General features: G+C 41.9%; 1 pseudogene; it reads left to right on the forward strand.

Annotated features, from left to right (window-relative positions):
• The window catches only part of LOC145405332 (sialin-like), a 356,107-nt pseudogene that overhangs the window by 170,196 nt on the left and 159,677 nt on the right, over positions 1-26,234 (forward strand).

Raw genomic sequence — 26,234 nt, forward strand, 5'->3', positions numbered from 1 at the left:
TTTGGATGCAGGCGACTATCCATTCATGAAGAAGAGCCACCAGCTGGGCTTTTGCTGGCTGTGTAGCCAGTGTGTTGCACCAGCAGACGAGGTCTTGGCTGGTGGAGGAAGTAGTACCAAGAAGGAGTTTGAAGATAAAGTTATTGGGCCAATCTTTCAAGTAATCAGAGACATATCAAATAGACTGGAGGCACTAGAGACCAAGGTCTCATCACCCACGGCGGTCACGCAAGATCAGGCCAAGTCATTTGCAGATGCTGTTCGCGGGTCTCTCGTGGGGGGAGGGAAGGATCTGCTTGGGGGCATGATTGAGATCAGTGCTCATGGCCAGAAAAAAGCCATTCATAGTCAGCATGTACTGATTGTGAAACCAGAGAGTGGCGCTGGTGCCCTGACAAATCAGATGGGACCAGAAGACATCAGAGGCGTACTTAACTAGGTACCGGTTGATAGCTGCCTTAAGACCAAGGCTGGTGGGCTGGTAATGAAGTTTCCTTCAGCTGAGGCCAAGGGTGAAGCAACTGGGGTGCTGATTGATCATTTTGGCTCTGAGGGCACTTTTTGCATATCAGAGCCAAAGAAAATGTTGCCTAAAATGAACGTGACAGGCCTTTCCTCTTCCTTGGATGACTCTGACATCATCCCAAATATTCTGAGAAAAAACAATAAAATCAAGATGCTCGTTGATCGAGGTTGTACCCCCAACCTTCTCTTCACAAGGACAAGAAATGAAACCAAAACTGCTGTTTTGAAGATGTCGCCAGAGGTGAGATCCTTCATTGTAGAACAGGGCAATTACATCTATGTGGATCTTACAAGATGCCGCACTTTCGATAGATTCTGGGTTACACAGTGTCATTACTGTCAAGGCTTTGGTCATACATTTGAGAGATGTTCTAGGAAAAGTGATGAACCTAAATGCGTGTTTTGTGCTGGAGCCCATAAATCTAAGGACTGTAGTAACAGAAATTCTCCCAAATGCATCAACTGCTCCTCTTTAAGACATCAAGATGCTAATTCAAAGTCACAGGCGGTTGCCCATTTTGCACCAAGTAGAGAATGTCCAATTATGATTTCTCATAGGAATAGATTGATTGAAAACACCAGTTTTGACCATTCAAAAAACTGACTACGTCCCTCTTGAACCAGTTAAGGATGGGTCTTTTAAATATTCGTTCCATCCGTAATAAGATAGACTATATTAATGAAACCCTGAATCAGCACGAGCTTGACATATTGTGCTTGACTGAAACCTGGTTGTATGAGTCTGATATCGATATTATTCGTAATGCTTTGCCTAAGACACATTCAATTATTAGTATTCCCAGGCCTGCTGCTGACTATTGGGGAGAAGGCATAGCACTCATCTACTCGGCAGCACTTGCAAACGTTTCTCTCATTGACTCAGACCTGACCCCATCTTCATTTGAATTTATGGAAGTATTAATAAATTTCCATCAGAATACCATTAGAATTGCAATTGTCTATCGACCAGGTCATCTGGGCAGAGATCGTGGTTTTATGGAGGAGTTTGGGCAGTTTCTTGAAGGGTTTTCTCTTAAACCTGAAGGACTTCTTATTTGTGGTGATTTCAATTATTGGGTTGACAGTCCAGAGTCAAAACCATTTTCTTCAGAATTCCTTGAGTTGATCACCCAGAACAATTTTTTCAATCATGTGAGTAATCCAACTCATGTCTCAGGACATGTCCTTGACTTGATCTTGTCCCCTGTTGGTTGCAGGCGCGTATCAGATGTGGAGGTTGACTCATTTGACCCCCTCATCTCTGATCATGCTCTGATCACTCTTAGTTTTGATGTCCCGAAATCCCCTTCATATAAAAAGGTCTACCGCCAGTTGATATGTTTTGAAATTGATCAACGTTTAAACTCCATCGCTTCTTCAAGTCTTTCTTCTGGTGAATTGGTTGATATCTACAACAACGAGCTCAGGTCAATTTTTGACCATTATTGTCCTGAGGTAGTAAAAACAATCACTGTACATGATAATTCTCCGTGGTATGGTCAATCCATTAATTCTTTGCGTAGACAACGTAGAGGGGCAGAACGTGAGTGGCGCTTGCAGCGGACCGAAGTAACTCGTTTGCGTTATGTTTTTGCAAGAAGAGCAGTCGTTCACACTGTAAAAGCCCAAATGGCTAGGTATTATCAAAATAAAGTTGATTCATGTGGTGATCAAGAAAAACTGTCTGCAGTTGTGAACAATTTGGTTGGTCGGAGGAATGTAATTGTTAAACCAACTTCTGTATCTGATGCCCAATTGGCTTCTGATTTTGCTTCGTTTTTTACAAGTGAGATATTTCGCATAAGAAGTGATTTAGACAGCAGTTCTCCTAGTGAAGCGTACTCAGTTGACTTCCAGCCACGGTGCACCAGGGATCATTTGCTTTCAACATTTCATCCACTGGATGTAAACAAAGTCAAATGTTATATCAGAGAACTTAATAAAACATTTTGCTCACTCGATCAGTGTAACATGTTACAACTGCCTGATGTGTATGTGCACGCTGCAGACTTTATCTGCAACATAATAAATAGATGCTTCTTAGAAAGTCATTTTGTGCAGTCTGAGAAACGTGCTTTGCTTAGGCCCCTAATTAAGAAACCTGGCCTTGATGTCGAGAGCATGACAAATTAACGTCCCGTCTCTAACCTGTCTTTTTTATCCAAGATTATTGAGTGGGCCATACTCGATCAACTCTTACCACTACTGGAACACAACAGAGTTGTTCCTGTTGTTCAATCAGCATACAGAAAATACCATTCAACTGAAACTGCACTAACAAGGATTCAGAGTGACTTGGTGGCAAACACTTGTAGTGGGATGTCCTCTCTCCTAGTTCTGTTGGATCTGTCTGCAGCTTTTGATACAGTAGATCATAAACTATTGCTGGATGATCTGTATTTTTATGGCGTTCGTGATAGTGCCCTTTTGCTCCTTAAGTTGTATCTGTCGGACAGATCTCAGAGAGTGGTTGTTGATTACGCTAGCTCTGATTCGGCTCCTCTTCTTTTTGGAGTCCCTCAAGGATCAGTTTTGGGTCCAATTCTATTTACTATCTAGACAAGTAGTTTATTGTCTCTACTTGATGCTCTTGATGTGTCCTATCATTTTTATGCTGATGACACCCAGCTCTATGTTAAGATGTCAGATATCAACGATACTAAGACAAAGTTTGAGTCTCTAATATCTGATATTAAGATTTGGATGGCTAAGAGGAAACTTAAGCAGAATGATGGTAAAACTGAGATCATCATCATCAGAGGAAACAGAAGGGGTGATTACACTGACAATGCCCTGGCTTTGGACATTGGCGTTTCACAGCTGCATCCAGTCAGTTCTGTTCGAAATCTGGGTGTTTATTTTAATTCTAAGTTAAATTACAAAGAACATATTAATCAGGTTGTAAGAGGGTGTAACTTGCATATCAGAAATCTGTACTCTGTGAGAAGATTCCTGCATAGACGGTGCCTCTTAACATTGGTTCATGCAGTGGTCTTGTCTCGTGTTGATTATTGTAATTCACTGTGGGCTGGTCTTCCAAATAATATACTAACAAAAGTTCAGTCTGTGTTGAACAGGGCAGCACGGCTTATCTTTGGTTTCCCCCCGAGAACCTCAACTACCCCGTTTCTGATTGAGTTGCATTGGTTACCAGTAAAGGCTAGAATTGAATTTAAACTGTGTCTTATTACATTCAAGGTTCTTAAGTTTGGTGAACCGAAGTATCTTGCTGAATTGTTAAAACTCCCATTGACACGCCCGGGTGTGATGTTACGCAGTGAAGATGATTCCTTGCGTCTTGATGAGCCAGGAGCCATTCACCAGTCATCTTTCTCTGATCGTTCTTTTGCATATAGAGCCCCTAGATTATATAACAGATTGCCATTGTCCATAAGACAACTCTACTGTTGAATCCTTTAAGAGACAGCTGAAAGCCTTTCTTTTTTCAAAATGCTATGACCTGGAGAGAGGTACTATGACGGATGATTATAGGGTTTAATTATTGTCACTTTTATGTATATATGATGTAGCTTGTATTATATACAAAAAATGTCACAATTCTTGTAATTGTAAAAATAATGTGTGTGTCGAGCACTAGTGAATTCCCAAAAGGAAGAACTGGCGCTTTTGAGAAACAAAAGGCGAGATTATTATTATTATTATTATGATGGAAAACATTCGAATGGTGATGTTGGGAAGTGAACATGATGTAGCGAAATGTTTATTCACGGCCGCCTATTGTTTTTTTTATTCGTGTTTTCCTGTTTATTTGTGGTGCTTATCATCTAGAACAAACATCGACGAATAAGTTGACATAGGTTTCATGCAGTATATTGATGTTTGGATGGCGATAATAAGGAGAGAATATGTGTTATTTGCCGCGCACGGGCAGCTGGACCGGGCGGCCTCGCAGAAAAAATCGTGCACCAGAAAACTTACTGAAATTATCGTGCGCGAGAGGGTTAAGAAACACATTTTTTAAGGAATGGTGTCATGAAACTCTTATTTTATGTATGTGTTAACTTTTTTTTTTATGTGTCCGACTCCGAGCATAGGCTTCACAGCCTGCTACCAAGGCCCAGTAGTCCTCCTACGTACCATACACCTTTACATGTCACCACTTCAGTGCTAACACCCACCGTCCATATTGAATACATGCTAGGGCTGTCTCATACAGGACTGGTGTATTGGTATTAGCAGGGGTATTTTTAAATGTCAGTGGGTCCTCTGGTAGATCAATAAAGTCTGATTTTTAATGAAATTCAAATCCTTTAAACTGTTCCCTGCCCCAGCCGGGATTTGAACCTGGGTCCGATAGGACCGCAGGCTACCTCTGTACCGATTGGGCACTGTATAGATAATGACAACGAATAGGAATAAATGAATCATTATATAGTGTGTGTGTGTGTGTGTGTGTGTATATATATATATATATATATATATATATATATATATATATATATATATATATATATATATGTATACAAACTCTTTAGTCTTGTAATATTTAAGTTTTTAGTTTTGGTTAAAGTTATTTTGGTAATCGAAGAGCAGGAGAAGTTAAAGATGAATACAGGGAGTTGATCTTGATTTTTTATCTTCAGAGAAAGTCTAAGTTGAGCAGCGTATGTATTACAAGGGACTTAATATACTAACTAAATTTAGTTGGACCCCTCTTCTTATTCGCTCTCTCCACTACCTGCCGGTTCTTTGGCCAGTCCCTTTTTGAGCTCTGATTCCTACATTCTCGTTTAGCAGGGGTCGTGTCATATGTGCTATACCATCGTGGAAGCTTCTAGAATACTGTATCTCTGTGTGTATGTACTGCTTCCATTGCATGATCAACATTCCTTTACTTAAAGAGTTGCAAGCTAATTTCCCGTTCCCACACCTTGTCTGGTGCTCTGTCTATCTATCTATCTATCTATCCATCGTGCTATCTGTTATGATTTGTATTTATAATATGGAGTCCTGACATCGCTTGGTCACGCGAGCTGGTGGTCCTTTGACAGCAATCATCATTGACATATGCTAATCTCTTAATACATAACATTGATTATAATATTGTACAGATATAATATTCATGTTAATATTGCAATGATTCAGTAATATAACATTTTAAACAAGCTGTATACATAATTGAACAAATGCAATATAGTTAAATTGGTTATTGTATGACATACTATAAGATGTGTATGTATAACAGAGATATGCATATAATTGTGCAGTGGTAATATGGCTATGCCATTACAGTACATATGGAGTTATCCCTTTAGTAAAGCCTAATATTTCACCCAACTTGTGTGATGATTCTGGTAATACAAAATTGTGTATAACATTGTATGAATTGTTACATAATATTGTAGTAACATTGTGGTAATGCATAACTATAACATTGTATGAATTGTTACATAGTATTGTAGTAACACTGTAATAATATATAACTGTAACATTGTATGAATTGTTACATAATATTGTAGTAACATTGTGGTATTGCATAACTGTGACATTGTATGAATTGTTACATAATATTGTAGTAACACTGCAGTAATACATAATTGTAACATTGTATGAATTGTTACATAATATTGTAGTAACATTGTAGTAATACATAACTGTAACATTGAATTGTTACATAATAGTGTAGTAACATTGTAGTAATACATAACTGTAACACTGTATGAATTGTTACATAATATTGTAGTAACATTGTAGTAATACATAACTGTAACATTGTATGAATTGTTACATAATTGTACTGTAATTGTTACATATCATTTGTAGTTACATAACTGTAGCAAGTGTAACATAATGCAATCGTTTGTCGTTACTTAATTGTAATAACTGCAGTCCTGACATCGCTGTTTCGGTCATGCTGCGATCGACGATAGTGATGTGCCATGCCACTGGCTCGTGGAGATCAACAATTTGCTTTTTGTTTCACTTATAGGAGTTTATGTGGTATTTTGGCATTTGTAGTAACACACCTATTTTCATTTGTTTGTATGTGATCATACTGTTTTTTTTTTTTTTGTATGTATTGATTTTCTATATTTTGTTTTTCTTCGTTTGTCTACGCTTTTTCGGTGTTGTCTGAGGTTGCATAATTGCTAGCTAATTCCTTTGGGACCATTTTTTTAGGTTTAGTTTATAGTGCACAGATATTACTGAAAATGATATTATCTAGTCCCATATTTTGTTATTTTATATAAAAAATATGTATACACTACATACAGTATTAACTATATACACTGACGATGTTCACTTGTACCTATCATGGGCAATATATGTGTCAGCACTGTGTGGAAATCTTTGTCTTCATGATTGTGTGGAAGATGTTTTTGCTAACGTCATTTACGTTGGCCATTTCTTTTTCCTTGTAGCTCAATTTGTCTGTTTCCAATAGGTAGCTTTAATTAATAAATGTTTAATACAGTTCTTTTAATCGCTCACTGAGTAACTGTGATAGTATATTTTCTTTATTACTTTGTGGATGTATAGTTATATGTATGAAACATACCGGGTATTTTACGTAGGTATAAAGGGTAACACTCGTTGGTAGTAAATATATGCTGTAGTAAATGAATGGATATATACAGTGTAGAATATTTATTGTTGGTGCAGGTATTTAGTGATTGAATTATGAAGATACTTGAAGCAGGTATATGTATTTAAGCTGTAGCTATACAGCACGTTTTATATGTTTGTTCAGAAGTTTTTTGTCTATCACTGTGTATTGTATAAATGAAGTAACTATGTAACTCACTAGTTTTTACCGTGGTGGAAATGATGTGAGTGGTGGTGTCACACACGAGTTGATTTACGTGGCGTCGTCTCATACCAATACACCAGACCGTATGAGACAGCCCTAGCATGTACTCAATATGGACGGTAGGTGTTAGCACCGAAGTGGTGACATGTAGAAGTGTATGATCTGTAGGAGGACTACTGGGCCTTGGGAACAGGCTGTGAAGCCTATGCTCAGAGTCGGAAATATATATATTAAAAAAATAAAAGATAAACCACAGTATAAAACCTGACTTGAGTAAGTACTGGTCACTCCAACATCTCATATAACGGAGTTGGAGTTCTTAAGTTTGTTTGTCCCGAATTTAAATCAAGAGTTCGATGGTGTCCATAGTAACCACCAAGAATGTTTCGGTATACAACGGCGCAGGGCAGTCCTTGAAAAGGAGCTGGCTTGTTTTTTCAAAAACGCATATGTATTCCAGGGACTGGATGTGCATATAGCAAGGCTCTGTAGCATTTATCACACGAGCAACATTCAGTTCTCTGCTCCGGAATTCTATCAACGAATTGCGTCGGTAAATGCTTTGCAAAAGATAAAGAGTTCATGTAAAATAGTGGGTGTAATATCCGATATTTATTTGTTAGAATTCATGCAAGACAAGTGTTACAACACGAAATCTTTTTTTATTTTATTTCATCGAGCAGGACGTCAACTGAAGCCCATGGTACATTGCCTTGGACACCTAGGGTTCCAAGGAGTTTCTATGGTCTCATGAGCAAATACGTAGCTAAAAACAAGTTTTATTGAATGTACACCTCTGGCCAGAAATTCGAGACACAGGGTAATCTGCCACCAGAGGTCAGGTTAATCGCACACGTCTACCCCCCCCCCCAAACTCCCCTTCCTTACCCCCACCAAAACACTGATTCGTTAGGCTGATGGATCGAAGATATGAAGCTTCGCTCACTCTCACGTCATGCCGCATGTAATGTTACTTTCATTTATCATACTATTAGGTGCATTATCAAGTGCATAGATCCAACTTCAGTTCCATGAGAAGTGATTATATCGGAGTTTTAGCAGATTACGGTACAATCACCCTAATTTATAGAGTTTGGTTTCCTAATAGTTATCCAAAGTGTTCTAAGCGATAGACTAAAATCCAAGTAACAGTTAAAAGTCATTTGGCCACATAAGTCCCTCACCTGCCTTGTCATCAGGACAGCCACATATGCACCCACCTACTTTTCCACCTACTGACTCTACCCATCCATCACAACCCACCGACCTCATCCCGGCCACCCACACAGCCCACAGATCCCTGCTATCCACCCTGCTAACCCACGAATGCCATACACGAAGCTCACCCAACAATGCCACTTAACACATTCACTCATTCACTTCTCTGTCCTGAACCCATCCAGCCACCCAACCCAACTACCCACTTAGATCATCCCGACCACGCAATCGTCTCAGCCACCCTGGCTACCAACGGTGCTCACTCACCCTGGCGACTCACTGTCCACACATCCCATTCCCAACAACCTATCTTGCCCACCGACCCCTACCACCCACCCTCTCCACTCACGAATTCCACCCACCCTGCTCACCCAACAATGCCATCCATCTCATCCATCCACACAACCCTCCCACCTCCCCCTGAACACTCCCCACCCATCTCACCATGCCCATCCACCCATCCTGTCTACCCACTCCTCCCACCGATTCACCGGCCAATCCACATGCCCAACCACACTTCTTACCCAACCCCATTCACTCCGCCACCCCATTCACCCATTTGAACCCGACCTATCCATCAAACTAATCTTATCCAAACCTAACTTACCGATCCATCCCCGACCACCCACATATCCAGCCACCTACCCACCCAGCCCATCAAACGCATGCAATCACCCATTTACCCCTACAACCCACCCAAAGCCACTTCACACACCACACCCATCAAGTGTTCCGCCCCCCCTCTCCACCATTACCACTGTCCGCCCACCCTTGCGATGCACCGAACTACCACACCCACCAACTCAACCTCATCAACTCCACCCACCCAACCCATTGACTCACACACACACACACACACACACATATACACACACACAACAGAGGGAAAGACAGACAGCCAGACAAAGAGAGAGAGAGAGAGAGAGAGAGAGAGAGACTGACACAGTAAGGGCACGTCCACACGTGTGCTCGAGCAAGTGCCGGGAACATGTAAGCAACACAGTAATGAACACGCAGCAATCCTGTTGGGAACAGCAGCGTCCAGATCATGTTGGCAACATCGTGATGAAGTCTCAGCTGCCTGGTATGGATAAACTTATCCCATCGCCTCTTCTGCAAGTGTTCGAAGCTGCAGTGAAACATGTTTCATACATCTGTCCAAATATTGCTGCAAACATGTTCCCGAACATGTTGCCTGCCGTGTTGTCAATATATGTTGGAGAACACGTGTGGACTCGCCCCAAAATAAATAAAACACGCATAAACACACACACACACACACACACACACACACACACACACACACACACACACACACACACACACACACACACACACATACACACACACAGGGAGAGAGTAGGTCACAACAACTTCATTCACTAATCATCCTCAGTGGTTGTTTATCCCCGAGGAAGATTGGCCCCACGTCTTACGAATTACTGTTTGATGGTTGACTGTATAATCATTGAACAGTATGAACAGCATGTAATATTGAAACTAGCATAGTTATGATAATTAATATTTTACCAAAATATTCGCTCATTAAAACTATTGCCAGTTGGATGGCATATCATGGAATCCTAATGGAAATACATCCATAATAGAGTTGAATTAAAGGGTTTATGTCGGAGATCCGACTCAATGTACTGTGCAAACTGCTACCAGAACAATACTAGACACTTCATTATCTCAACCGTCCCCTTCACCGACCCCAAATCCTCCCTCCCTCCTTTCCCACCCTTCCGCATGTGTGTGTGTGTGTGTGTGTGTGTGTGTGTGTGTGTGCATATATCTGTTCTGACCTAATTGTTCTTACCTAATTGTATCTTTACTGGAGTGAGTCAAGCTCGTACTGTCCCGCGTATTAAAGCATTTTTATTACATATCCTTAAATTTATTAATAGTTTTGGCACGCATTATTTAATAGCGTATTCCATTGATCAATTGCCCAATTTGGGAAACTGAATTTCCTTACGTCTTTCTTACCTCTCTTTTTATGCCTTTTTTTTTTTCAGTGTCCTCCTACTGATGCTTCTCGATAAGTTATATCTCACTGATGTCTATTCTTTCTTTCCGAGATGTATTTATATAGCGTCATCATGTTTCCTCTTCCTTCCCGCATGTAGCACTGGTAGGTTCAGTTTTTCTAGTCTTTCTTCATAGCGTAGATCCTTTAACCCGCCCCGTCCCGGCCACTTTTCGACCACTGGTACCCCCCAATCCCGGGCAATTTTCGACCTTTTTTTTTTTTGCTAAAACTTTCGCTTTTGGTGAGAAACATCGAAAATTCATAGAGAAATCGCTCACCTGAGGTTTAAAATACTCATTACAGGTAGGAGAGCCTCCTTACTTTACTGGGTTTTCTATCAGGCTGGCGCCAAAGAAAACGAGTTCTATGGGAGGATAACTATTTCACACCACTCATAAACGGTTTTTATTTATTTACTGTTACGAATTTATATGTAGTACAAAAGTATATTGGTTTTCAAGCAGTAATATAGGCATTATAAGCATTGTTTCACTCACTAATACCTGACCTTTTTTTGCCACATTACCTGATCATCATTTCTAACTGTTTCTTCCTCTAATGCTATGTAAAGTTTGTCCTCCACATTGTCATTGATTGGGGAATCACTCTGGCCCTGAATTTCGTACCGTGGCATGACATGGCTATACTGGCCAGGTCACTGATAACAGGTGAATTGCTGAGAAAAGGGCATGCAGGGGGGGGAGGAGGTCATGCTGGGTAAGGCATTGTCTCTGCCTGGCATCTTGTTGAGGCAGGTGTCCCGTGTATACGTACCAAAAATGACTCGCGAAAATTGAAAATTGTGGAAATTATGAACCTTGCAATTGCAGGACGTTGAAGTACGTCCTCGGGATTAGCTGTGACAAAACGTGAGGACGTGGAAGTACGTCCTCGGGACGGCGCGGGTTAAGCTTGGTACCCAACTTCTAGCAGCCCATTGTACTTTTTCAATCCTATCTATGTGTTTTATGAGATGAGGATTTCAGACCACTAATGCAAATTCGAGGATTGGTCTGATGAATGAGGTAATTATCTTTCTCGGCATGCCTTCATTTATACATGTGAATGCTGTTCTCATATTAGCAAGCAGTGTGTGCATGTTTCTTACCTTCTCATTTATGTGGTCTGCCGGTGAAAAAGTCTATTATTGATAATCATTCTTAGGTCCTTCTCCTTTTCTGCTACTTGTAGGGTTGAACTTCCTATCTTATAATCCCGATCTGGTTCCTTTCCACTTTTGCCAAACTTAATTACATGGCATTTGTCCACATTGACTTCCATTTGCCATCTATTGCTCCATTTATGAAGCTTGTTTAATTCTTCTTGTAGCTCTCTGCAAGAGTTTGTTTGTAATTCTCCTTTGTATTTTTGCATCATCAGCAAACGTATTTAGATAGCATCCCATTCAAATGTTCCTGTCTAGCCTATATCATTAATATATACCAAAAACATAATTGGTGTCATCCCTAATCCCTGTGGAACTCTGCTAGTCACTTCCCTCCATGATGAGTAATTACTCCTTAGTACTGTTCTCATTTCCATTTTCTGAGAAAATCCTACATCCAACAGAATAGATTACCTTGGATTCCTCCTCGATGGTATAGCTTCCATAAAAGTCTTTGGTGCGATATTCTGTCAAATGGTTCCTTAATATCTAAATAGATACCGTCCACCCATCCTTCTTTTTTCCGTAGTGTTTCTGCAACTGTATCATAGTAGCTTAATAGATTTGTAACACATGATCATCCTATTCTAAAACCGAATTGTCTTTCATTTATCATATTGTATTATTGCAGTTGGTTTACCTAAACTTTTCTAATTAGTTTTTCTAGTACCTTGCATACAACACTGGTCAGAGATACTGGTCTATAGTTGAGTGGATTCTGTTTATTCCCTTTCTTGAATAGGGGAACAATGTTTGTGTGTGTGTGTGTGTGTGTGTGTGTGTGTGTGTGTGTGTGTGTGTGTGTGTGTGTGTGTGTGTGTGTGTTTATGCTTGTTTTGTTTGTGTCTTACTGAGTCAGTCTCTCTCTCTCTCTCTCTCTCTCTTTGTGCGTAAGTGTGTGTGTGTGTGTGTGTGTGTGTGTGTGTTTCTGTTAGTCTGTCTGTCTATCTGTTTATGCTCGTTCTGTGTGTGTGTGTGTGTGTGTGTGTGTGTGTGTGTGTGTGTGTGTTTCTGTGTTTCTGTTAGTCTGTCTGTCTATCTGTTTATGCGTGTTCTGTGTGTGTGTGTGTGTGTGTGTGTGTGTGTGTGTGTGAGAGAGAGAGAGAGAGAGAGAGAGAGAGAGAGAGAGAGAGAGAGTCAGTGGGTTGGGTGGGTGGAGTTGATGAGGTTGAGTTGGTGGGTGTGGTAGTTCGGTGCATCGCAAGGGTGGGTGGACAGTGGTAATGGTGGAGAAGGGGGGCGGGACACTTGTTGGGTGTGGTGTGTGGAGTGGTTTTGGGTGGGTTGTAGGGGTAAATGGGTTAGTGAGTGGGTGCGTTTGGTGGGCTGGGTGGGTAGGTGGCTAGATATGTGGGTGGTCGGGGAGGGTTCGGTAAGTTAGGTTTGGATAAGCAGAGTTTGATGGATAAGTCGGGTTCAAATGGGTGAATGGGGTGGCGGAGTGAATGGGGTTGGGTAAGAAGTGTAGTTGGGCATGTGGATGGGCCGGTGGGTCGGTGGGAGGAGTGTGTGGACAGGATGGGTGGATGAGCGCGGTGAGGTGGCTGGGGAGTGTTCAGGGAGAGGTGGGAGGGTTGTGTGGATGGATGAGATGGATGGCACTGTTGGGTGAGCAGGGTGGGTGGAATTCGTGAGTGGAGAGGGTGGGTGGTAGGGGTCGGTGGGCAAGATAGGTTGTTGGGATGTGTGGACAGTGAGTCGCCAGGGTGAGTGGGCACCGTTTGTAGCCAGGTTGGCTGAGACGATTACGCGGTTGGGAATGATCAAAGTGGGTAGTTGGGTTGGGTGGCTGGATGGGTTCAGAGTAGAGAAGTGAATGAATGAATGTGTTGAGTGGCATTGTTGGGTGAGCTTCGTGTATGGCATTCGTGGGTTAGCAGGGTGGATAGCAGGGATCTGTGGGCTGTATGGGTGGCCGGGATGAGGTCGGTGGGTTGTGTTGGATGGGTTGAGTGGGCAAGTGGATAAGTAGGTGGGTGCATATGTGACTGTCCTGATGACAAGGCAGGAGAGGGACTTATGTGGCCGAGTAACTTTTAACTGTTACTTGGATTTTTTCTATCTCTTAGAACACGTTGGATAACTATTTGGAAACCAGACTCTATACATTAAGGTCATTGTATTGAAATCTGATAAAACTTCGATATAATTACCTCTCATGGAACTAAATATAGATCTATGCACTTGATAATGCACCTAATAGTAGAATAAATAAAAGTAACATTACATATGGCAAGACGTGAGAATGAGCGAAGCTTCATATCTCCGATTTATCTGCCCAACAAATCAGTGATTTGGTGGGAGTAAGGAGAGGGAGTTAGGTGGGAGAAGTTTGTGATTAATCTGACCTCTGGTGGCAGCTTATCCTGTATCACGAATTTCTGTCCGGAGTTGTACCTGCTACCTGTTGAAAGAATCTCTTTCCATCTCACATAGTAGAAAAGTTATTAGCTTCTGAAAACCATCGCGGCCGGGCTGTGTCGGCAGCTCATTTCTCAGCTGAACGTAAACATCGCTTCGTTATGCTTGCTGGCTTCGCTTGCTGAGCTCGCTTACTCGTAATCACCACCATAGCAATATATCTTTGTTCATATCATTCTTCACCTTCTAATTGGGCTAACGCAGTTACAACCTTGTTGGTGGTAACACGCCTTCAATTATTACCAAAAGTGTTGTACTTGCCTTGTTGAACCAAACAACGGAGCGTTGGTATTACTGGGCTTTGACAGGGAAAGGGATCTAGATCCGAGTCATGCTGTGTTTTCGCTTTTTTCTGGGTAGTTCCCTGGTGAATAAGGAAATTTCCACTTCATTCCTCTTCATCCTTTATAATAGCCCCTACAGTCCCCAAGGAATTTGTCGGTAGTGTTCTTTCCTCCTCAAGTGTAGGAAGAATATGTTGATTTATGAGAAGGATTCAGAATATATACTCTTATAATGTTAATGAGTTATTGTTTTCATGCATATGACGCATTCATTAGTTCAATGGAAATCATGTATAACATGATGTAAATGAAACTTCGTTTAAGATAAGGTTTATCCACTGTATATTTCAAATGCAAGGTTTACCACTTTCACAATCAACGCTACTTCCAAAAAGGATCCCTTGTTCTATGTCAGTATTTCAAGTGAAATTTGTAGCCCTGTTACAAACACTGCAATTGCCAACTGTTCATATTTTGAGTGTAAGATTGTACCCCTTTACAGCCAATGCCGCTGCCAGTTAGAGAGATCTTCACTTCTCTACCGTTCTGGACTCTGATGGTAACATCCTTTGGCAACTGTTTCGTCTTGTATACCCTCCTCACCGAGCTGCCTACATACTTCAGCAACATCCAGCACTTCGATCTCACCAGTGTTAGTATTACAAAAGTCAGTGATTTATGGTATTAGGCATAACAGACAGCTGAACCGTACTGTTGGCCGTGAGGGGCTGTGTAACCAAAATCAGAGTATTTTTGTCTGCATACTACATCTAAAAATGACTTAACACAGCTTTTCATAATATAATTCATCAAGAGAAGTACAGTAAGCCTGCGTGAGTTGAGATACCCAGTTTCTTGACCATTTAACCGGAAAATGCTTTATTCAGTGATAGTCTTTTCGTCTATCCAGTGCTAGAAGTTATTCTAAGAACAGATTGTGAATCAGATCTAAAATCTCTTCAATCACCACTCATGTCATAAAGAGAGAGCATGTAATGATATAAAATAATGTACAGTAAGATGCCGAAAGCTTGAGTTATGAAAGTATGTGATTCTATAATTTATTTCGCTGGGCTTTGTTAGTATCTTCTGCTTCTGCATTTCTCTGTCATTTACTTAGATCCAACTTACCCTAGTGAAAAGCAGTCTTGGTTTTATTCCTAAAGCCTGGAGTTAAATCTGGCATGCTGCTAACAATACTTTTTTTTAATGCGAGGAAGAGGGAACCAACGGCTAGGAGCCCGCAAAACAGTTCCTTCCAAGAAAAAAAAAAAAAAAAAAAGAGCTAAATTCGAGATCCCATTTATTTCGAGATGCCTGGACACACTGCGTTTGAAAATTTGGAGATCATAGGAAATAGAGACAGAGGGAGACAGTCCCAGAGCTGACCTATTGCCTAAATGAACTGGGAGTAACGGTTAACTCTTGCATTAGAAAGTTGGACAGAAAAGGGATGAGAGTTTGTTGCTAGATGGATGCTACGCACTGGTCGTAGAGGTGGAGGGATGCAGATAGTTCAGAGGAGCAGTGACCATGGAAAATGCGATAGAAAAGAGATAAACAGGCAACAGTGCTGCGAAGAGACAGAGGTTGAAGGGAGTCAGTAAGAGGAGGAGATTTAATGAGACGAAAAGCCTATGACTCCACCCTACTGAAAAGAGCTGTATGTGGGGAGTCTCCCTACACATGAGAGTTGTGCTCTACACAGGGGCGAATAAAATCCTTGTATAAAGTCAACATCTGTGCAGGGGTAAAGAAGGTACGGAGTCGGCCTAGCACACCCAAAATCTTGGGAGCAAAATATACCAAAGATGTAATACGATCTTTCCAAGCTAAATCCCGAGCGAATGAAGCCCCATGCATGTTCAAGGATGATGCAGGAGTGAGCTGGATATTATTAAGCATTACTGGGTACTCCTGTGGAAGCTTTTGTCGCGTTGATAGGTGTAAAAACTGAGTCTTTGATGAATTAAAAATAAGATTATTTTTACCCCAGTCAAAGATACGAGCCAAGTCAGATATTAGGTGTGTCATAGTCTCATCTCTTGTTTGTTGAAGTAACTGCTGAGATGGACGTAGCAGGAACCGAATCGAAAGGTGAAGGGTGGAATCATCAGCGCACGAGTGGATAGGGTTAGATGTACAGCTTAGAAGATCATTGATGAATAAAAGGAAGAGAGTTGGTGATAGGACAGAGCCCTGAGGAACACCACTGTCGATCGATCTAGGAGAAGAACGATGGCCGTCTACAACAACCACAATAGAACGTTCAGAAAGGAAACTGTAGATGAAGGCACAGATAGGATAGAAACCATAAGAGGGCAGTTTGTAAATTAGAAACTTATGCCAGACTCGATCGAAAGCCTTTGTCAAGTGCAATGGCAAAGCTCTCGCCAAAGTCCCGAAAGGAGAATGACCAGGAGTCTGAAAGGTAGGTGAGAAGATAGACAGTGTAGCGTTCCTGATGGAACCCATACTGACAATCAGAAAGAAGGTTGCAATAGGAGAGATGCTTTAAAATTTTTCTCTTAAGAAATGACTCAAAGACTTTTGAGACACAGGATTTTAAAGCAATTGGATAATAGTTATAGGGTTGTGAATGGTCACCCATCTTTGGGACCGGCTGAATGAGAGTAAACTTCCAGCAAGAAGGAAAGGTCTATCTATCTATCTATATACCTAGGCTGCTTCCGCCAAGGAAAGGGAGGTAGCCGAGACAGGACGACACACTCTCCATTTACTCATCCATTCAAACACATTCATTCACATCTTAGCCCCAAAGGGGAGAACGGACAGATCCTCACCGCACCACACCGCACAAGGGTCAACTGCGCAATGCAATCAGTGACATCCGCAGCAGGGCCCGACAGCAGAACTGGTTTACCCCTGCCACATCATAACAGACCCATCCCCTTACCTGCACCTGACCTGACTAGCTGATCAGACCAAATGCGGGAGAATATCCCCTCAGGGCTGCGTCATCACTTATTTATTCACAATTTCTCTCCATTTATTTCTGTCACGCACAGCCACTCTTCCTTGCTCAACAGACATCCCTCTCGTATCCAGCGCTCTCTTCACACTGTCCATCCATCCTATTCGTGGTCTTCCTCTCAGCCTTACACCTCTCACATCAGATCTAGTTATCTTTTTCACCAATCGCTCATTATCCATTCTCTCCATATGCCCAAACCATCGCAACACCCTCTGCTCAACTCTACCAGCCATCTCCCGAACAACTCCAGTTCTCCTTCGCACTTCATCATTTCGTACCCGATCCATACGTGTCACTCCACACATACTCCTCAGACACCTCATCTCCATTACATTCAAACTTTTCCTCTCTGCTACACCCATATTCCATGTTTCAGCCCCATATAATGCAGTCGGTACCACAACACCCTCATACAGCCTTCTCTTTACATCCATTCTAAGCGAACGACATTTAAACACTTTTTTCATTCCTCCCAGCACCTTTCCTACTTCATTTATTCTAAACTTCACTTCTGCATCTATTCTTCCATCCACAGCAACATGTGACCCTAGATATTTAAAACAATCTACCTCCTCAAGCAACTCACCATTCAAAACTATATTCATCCCCGTACCATCTATCAACCTCGTACACTTCATCACTTTACTCTTATTCTCATTTACTTTCAAATTCCTCCTTTCACACACCCTTCCAAACTCCTCTACCAACTGTCTCAATCTCTCCTCTAAATCAGTCACTAGTGCAGTATCATCTGCAAACAGCAGCTGCTTCAGATTCCAATTTCCACCATCAACATTTACCAGACTCAGACCACCTAAAACCCTTGCATTCACCTTCCTTACAACACCATCCATGTAAATATTAAACAACCAAGGCGACATCACACATCCCTGTCGCAGCCCCACTCTCACGGGAAACCAATCACTCACAGCATTTCCCACTCTTACACATGCTCTACTATTTACATAAAAACTTTTCACCCCTTTTAGTAACCTACCATCAAGTCCATACAATCTTAAAACAGTCCACAAAACCTCCCTATCAATTCTATCATACGCTTTCTCTAAATCCATAAATGCCCAAAACACATCCTCGCCTTTCGCTAAATACTTTTCACACACTTGTCTCACAGCAAACACCTGATCAACGCATCCCCTCCCTCTCCTAAAGCCACACTGCTCATCACTAATCACTCCCTCTGTACCCTCTCTAACTCTCATAATTAACACTCTACTATACACCTTACCTACAACACTCAACAGACTTATACCCCTAAAGCTAGTACATTCATACTTATCACCCTTGCCTTTATACAACGGGACCACACAATTGGCACCATACCTTTCTCAAAGCACACATTCAACAATCTTACTAACCAGTCAACAATAGTCACTCCACCACCCTTCAGGCATTCCACAGCACACCCATCCATACCTGCAGCTTTCCCTGTTTTCATCTCCTTTACTGCCTTCTCCACTTCCTCTTTCGTGATCAAAGAATCATTCAACTCTCCCAACACATTTATTCCTTGCACCCTTCCATCCGCCACAATCTCAGCCACCCTTTCCTCCTCTACATTTAACAATCTTTCAAAATACTCTGCCCATCTCTTCCTTACTGCATGCATCTCAATTAACATCCTTCCATCCTCTGCTTTTACTCGTTCTTCCTTCCCAGACTCTCCCTTTCGCACCCTTTTCACCTCCTTCCAAAACATTTTCTTTTTCTGTTGAAAATTCTCTGTCAGCCGCCTACCCCACCTCTCATCTGCTGCCACTTTAGCATCACGCACAGCCCTTCTCGCTCTATTCCTCTTTTCCTTATACCTTTCATATGACATCTCATCCTTCCTCTGCAGCCACACTTCATATGCACGTCTCTTCTCGGCCACAGCCATACTTACTTCCTCGCACCACCATTCACTTCCTTTTCTTACACCACCACCCACACGTCTCACACCACACACCTCTTCTGCATGCCCCACCACAGCACTCTTAAACAACTGCCATTCCTCCTCCACGCTGCCATTTTCCCGATCTTTCACTGCGTTCCACTCATCTTTCAATTTCTCCTAATACTGTATCTTTTTCTCTCTTTTATCCAACTCACTCACTTTCAAAACCTCCTTGCCACACCTATCCCTCCTAGCTCTCACCCATCTCTTACCTACTCTTAACTTTCCCTCCACCAGGTAGTGGTCAGACATACCTCCACCCTCCCCTCTTAGAACTCTCACATCCAACAATCTTCCTATTACATTCCTAGACACAACCACATAGTCCATCAAAGCTCTATCAACAACCCTTCCACCCTCCTGTCTCACCCATGTATACTTATAAATATCTTTCTTCTCAAACAGCGTATTCCCAATCACCATCTCTCGCTCAACACACATCCCTATCATTCGTTCCCCATTTTCATTTCTTCCAGGCACACCATGCATACCAACTATGCCTTCAACTGCTACATTTCCCACTCTAGCATTCAGATCTCCCATCATTACCACATTCACATTCGCTCCAAAACTCTGCAGACACTTATCAACATCATTCCAGAAAGACTCCCTCTCTTGTTCATCCCTTTCACTACCAGGCCCATATGCACTCACAAACACCCACAACTCACGTTCAAATTTCGCTTTCACCCACATCAATCTCGATGACACCTCCTTCCATTCAATCACACACTGCTGTACTTCCGGACTCACTAACAAGGCCACACCTTCTCTTGCCCTTCCTCTATCAACACCTGACAATCTTCCATTCACACTTCCAAACATAGACTCACCCTTCCCTTTCATCTTCGTTTCACTCAAAGCTAACACATCCAACTTTCTTCTCACAAACATTCTCCCAATCTCCTCCCTTTTAGCCTCAATCGTACTACATCCACGCACATTCATAGACCCAATCTTCAGGGTTCGGGGATAACTCCATCCCCCATCCCTTTCTCTGGCCTGTCTCTTTTTAGGAACTAAAAAACAGAGGAGGGGGTCCCTAGTCCCCTCACCCCGCCCCTTTTAGTCGCCTTTTACGACACGCAGGGAATACGGTGGCAGTATTCTTCCTAACACAACCTGGCCGCAGAGTAGTAGTACCACCCCATAATGCGGCCAGGCTGTGTCCCCCCCGCCACAGGGGGGACACAGCCTGGTGCAAGTTGAAAAACAAAGGCGAAAGAGTTTACTTAGGCAGGGTGTAAGCACAGAAACACAGTTCTTGAGGACAACAGGAGGGACTCCATCAGGCCCATATGCCTTGTTAGTACTGAGGCCAGTGCTGGCAGAAAATACACCAGCTGAAGAAATTTTAATGTCAGCCATGAGGAAGTCTGAGGGAGGAAGTGATGGAGGAACAGCACCGGAATCGTCAGAGGTGGAATTGGAGGAGAAAGTCTGATCGAAGAGATCTGCTTTATTAGTAGAAGAAAGAGCAACACAGACATCAGAGTAGAAAAGAGGAGGGAAGGTTGATGAGGTAAAGTTGTTAGAAAGGGTTTTGGCGAGATGCCACAAGGAGTGGAATGAATTCGAGTTGGAGAATTAAGAGCATTTAGTAGAGATGAAATTATTTTTAACAGAGAGAAGAACAGACTTAGCACGATTCCGGGCAGAAACATAAACAAGATGTGATTCAGGAGTGGGTTGGCTCTGGTACCTTTCGTAGACCCTCTCCTTGTTGCGGACAGCATTAAAACAAGCGTGATTAAACCAAGGTTTTCTTGCATTAATCAAAGGATATGAGAAGGGAATGTATGCTTCCATGACCGAGAGAATAACCTCCGTAATACGCAAGGCACACTCGGATGGCTCCCGGCCATGGAAGCAATAATCATTCCAGGGAAAATAAAAGAAATACTTCTTGAAGGCCTCCCAATCTGCAGCTCCAAAGTGCCATTGTCGACGTTTCTTCAAAGGGTCCACAGGCCATACCGGAGCGATAGGACAGGTTAAGGTAATAAGGTTGTGATTGGACAAGCCCAACGGAGAGAAAAGATTAATAGTGTAAACAGAAGGCTTAGTTGTAAGGAAGAGGTCAAGAATGTTGGAGCTATCTCCAAGACAGTCAGGGATATGGGTAGGGTGCTGTACAAGCTGCTCTAGGTCATTAAGGATAGAAAAGATATAGGCTTGTTCACTAGGTGGATCAGTGAAAGGAGAGGAGAGCCAAAGGTGATGGTGAACACTGAAATCTTCTAGAATGGAGATTTCATATCTCAGCAACTATACAATCGAGATAATTCATTAAGAGACCGAGATACTCAACATTCCATCAACTCTCCACTGCGCGTGTCCCGAGGTGTCTAGATGGATGCATTGTGGTTCACGCAGGTGAAGTTCAGATGCCACTTTTGAGGTTACGGCAAAGTTGAATCCCGATGAGTGTGCCAGTCTGTCTAGGGTCTGTTTGAGTGGCATTCCCACTCATCCTACGTACACCTGAGGAAAGTTTCGCGTTGCACACTAGCATTAACATAAGCGTCATTGAATATGAGACAGAGGGGTGCGAAGCAGCCGCCAGGCACTCACTTATCTGGTAACTGTGTGACAGAGTGTCCGGGTGGGAGAGATTATTGGAGTAGGGTTAAGGTTCTCTGTGGCATCACAGACAGTATCAATAGCCAACGATAATACATCCAGTGAATTATTAGTCCATATAACCAAATGTTTACTAAAGGACTTTAGTGTGACACTTCTCATTAAACAATGAAGACTGATTATGTGCATTAATGGCAAGTGTTAATGAACAATTATATGTAATTCCGATTTCCAGTAGGAAGGGTAACTTATGTATCTCGAATTTATTATTCTTTTTTATATTCATACGCAACCCATCCAACATTATAACTTACATCAACATATGCATTATGTTAGGATAATTATATAAAGAAAAAGAAAAAACACTATCCACAAATATCTCACCCTTAAAATTGTCCAGCCACCTTCCTTCACTATAACGACATGCTCCTGCAAGGCATTAAGTCAACCAATGTTCGGACGAGATGTGTCCTTGCCCTGTGAAGCTCACAAGCTGCTTCGGTGTGGGCAGGTAGTTCTGTAGAGGTCCTCTCCCTCCGTGGTTCCCAAGTGTTAACTATGTTAGCCCACACATGCTCTGTTGGCTTCGTATCGGCCCCCTTACTTGGCCATTCCAATAACTGCAAGTTTTCCTGAGCTGCAAACCACTGTTGCACAACTGTTGCCATGTGTATGGGACACCGATCCTGAACAAAGATGACGGTCAAGCGGGAAAGGGGAAACTCTTGTCACACAGAAAGGGTAGGAAGAAATTCTCCAAAATCTTTATATACTTGTTTGCAGTAAACCTTCCCTCATTTCGATTGACGTCCCCTACATCTTGGATATTCATCCATCCCCACAAGTTACACGTAACATGGCCACTTCGCGCCCTCTAGAATTTATGGGCCCAGTGATATCTGCTAATAAAATGAGCAGTTATCAGTCTCACAATACAGTCACAGTTGTATGATACTACCACCTATAGCTGTGAATAGTCAGACGTTTTCATTATTTAGTTGAAAGAAATTATTTACCAAAAATATATCATGGTAATGCATGCTGCAGAATGTTTCATATCGTTACTCATGGTTAAATACTCTATTACTCATTGCAACTCGACAGTTATAAGCTAAATATATCATTTAATATGACTGTCTAGTTTTAAGGTACTTGGTGTAAGTGCTGAGGATTCATACAAAATATCTTTTTAATGTGGTCATAACTACATATTGACATACTAATACATTAGATACATTACCTTGTATTATTTGGTCTCCACAAGTGAACTCGGCCATGGGGACGTGGATGCAAAGGTCTTTTCATCAGAGAACACCACCCTGTTCCAGAATTCCATCCCCTTATCTGCATAAAGAAGAGCCAAGTCCAGACTGGCGGCCCGATGTTGTTTGGTTATTCACTCCCTGACAGTGGGAATCCTATGGTGGAGTCCCCGCTCGCGTAGACGGTTTCTTATGGTCCTACTGGATATGTGCATTCTTAAACTGTCACGGATTGCGACTGTGTTGGTAAAGGGGTCTTCCTGTGAAGCTTGAATGATCCTAACATCATCTTCAGGGGTAGTCACTCGGTGACTCTTTGTGTCATGAATACATAATGCACTTAATCAATGAAATCAGCAAGATGTAAGACCTCTTTATATCAAATAATGCTTTACTCCCTAAATATTCAACTGAAAATGTTCCCATATAAATTTTTCTTCAAACACGACATTCATCCTTCAAGTTGTGCCTCTCCTCCCACGTCTTGATCAACTTGCTCACAGTGGGCGTTGACATACCGAGGTTACGGGCAATTTCTCGAATAGAATGACCAGCTTCAGCGAAGGCCAACAATACGACCTCTTAGAGCAATCCCGCATTGCTGGTTGTTCATCTTGTCCTGTAAAACTTGTGATGAAGGTCATGATTTCTGCGGTATGAATATACCTTGGGTATATTGTGGTTGGCTGTTGATGCTGTGATGTCATCAACTACACTTTACCCCTAACCCTTCTCACCCATCACTCTCCTACCCCCCTACACCTCCCACACACAGTTGCCAGATATGTGAGTATCTGGCTACTGCTTCATTCTTACTGATAATCAGAAGTTCGGATGCATAGGCAGGTGTATTATGCGAAACTTTCCCCGAGTGTACTTATAATGCATTTATTCTTCTAACTTCTCAGTTCACTGCAGTAATGGCTCTCATTTCCGAATGGTTATTTTGGTCATAAAACTTATTTTTCTGTACCATCCTCATCCTTATCCTCTGCACTTATTTCTCTTATATCTTACTTCACGAAATGAATGTCAATCCTTACTTTCGTGATAACACTTATTCTTTACACAGAAATTTTATATTTCACTTGGGTACAGGTCTTTCTCCATGTGGTAGCTTCCAGCCTTAGGTGTCATCTTCCCACGCGACAGTGATGATACTCACCTCTAGTTCCCTCTCGATAACACTTTTACTCATTCCCTTCCTTGAATGAGTGGACAGCTTGACAGGAATGGAAATGGTAGGGGATGGGCAGGCAGCGTCGGTGGTAAAAATTCAGAATTTATTGTCAGAACTGACTTTCGGAACTGAAATTTTGAGGGAATTTTGAGGGTATTCTTCTACCAAGACACCAAATGTTAAAATTAAAGTAATAGGAGTATCTCAGTTTTCAGTGAATTCAATAAAATTCCTGACACCTGTGAAATAAACTCCAGTTACCTTTAAGGGACGACTTATATTTGCCTTATCCTTTGGTAAAGAAGGAAAGAAGGTGGTCATGCATATGGTTGATGTTCATACCTCCTACATATAATGCAATTCTTGAGGAATTTCCTTACAACCTGTCTACCCATAGGAATCCAATTCCTTTCTCGGACTCGGGCCAAAGTGTTTGGCACACCTCCATGAGGAATTAATTCATGGGCTTCCTTAAAAATTAATTGTAATCATTCTTTGGTAACAATATAGGGTGTCTAGTTTGAAGAAGCAAATCAGATTTTACTATTCTGCCACGGCATCTAATTAGACCCTTTCCATCTAAGAATAATCCTAAATCTTGTATTAGATTATTATTGCTGCTAGTGCCTTGGCATAAAAGGTAAAAAAAATCTATCCGTAATAATTATTTCCTCTGCAACTTTCTCACCCAATATTCCATGGGCTCAAACTCCTCAGACCCACTTTCTTATTTAAAAATCTTACAATTAATTTAGTAGTGTTAAGTTGTCATATTGATGAAAATCCACTTATGTCTGTGACATCTGGCTCAGGTACTACAGCATCCTGGTTTACAACACTAACCTTTGCAATATTATACTGTTTATGATCAGGCCATTCTTTACTAAGTAGCCATTTAGGACCTTTAAACCACAAGTCATCTCTGATCAACCTCTCGAGAGAAGATCAGCTTAGTTTTGATTGGAGGATACATGCATAAATTTAAATTTGGAAGACAGTTCTTTTATAGTCTTCACTCTATTGCTGACGAAAGAAATTTTACTCTATTCCTTTCCTATCCAGTAGGCAAATCTCACTGTCAGTCCATATATACAGATCCTCAAAATGAGTTTCAAGAGTAATGATTTAATACTTGGCCAATTTAGTTCCTACTTCTGTGGAAGCCAATTCCATTTGAGGTAGGGTTCCTTCTTTAATTAGTGCAACTATTGCTTTGGACGTACAGCTCCGGACAGAAATTCGTGATACACGATAATCTCCCACCAGAGGTCAGGTTAATCGCACACGTCTGCCTCCCCCCTCCCAAACTCCCCTTCCTTACCCCCACCAAACACTGATTGTTGGGTGGATGGATCGGAGATATGAAGTTTCGCTCACTCTCACGTCTTGCCGCATGTAAAGTTACTTTCATTTATCTTACTCTTAGGTGTATTATCAAGTGCATAAATCCATCTTCAGTTCCATGAGAAGTGATTATATCGAAGTTTTAGCAGCTTCCAATACTATGACCTTAATGTATAGAGTCTGGTTTCCAAATGCTTATCCAACGTGTTCTAAGCGATAGACAAAAATCCAAGTAACAGTTAAAAGTTATATGGCCAGATAAGTCCCTCTCTTGCCTTGTCATGTGGACAGCCACATATACACTCACCTACTTATCCACCTACCCACTCAACCCATCCAACACAACCCACCGACCTCACCTCTGCTATCCACCCAGCCCACCGATCCCTGCTATCCACCATGCTAACCCACGAATGCCACACACGAAGGTCTTCCAACAATGCCACTCGACTCATTTACTCATTCACATCTCCACCTTGCACCCACCCAGCCACCCAAC

Source organism: Coenobita brevimanus, chromosome 66 (assembly GCF_032717465.1).
Source record: "Coenobita brevimanus isolate Jiangsu-jjx chromosome 66, ASM3271746v2, whole genome shotgun sequence".
In the NCBI taxonomy this organism is placed as follows: Eukaryota; Metazoa; Arthropoda; class Malacostraca; order Decapoda; family Coenobitidae; genus Coenobita; species Coenobita brevimanus.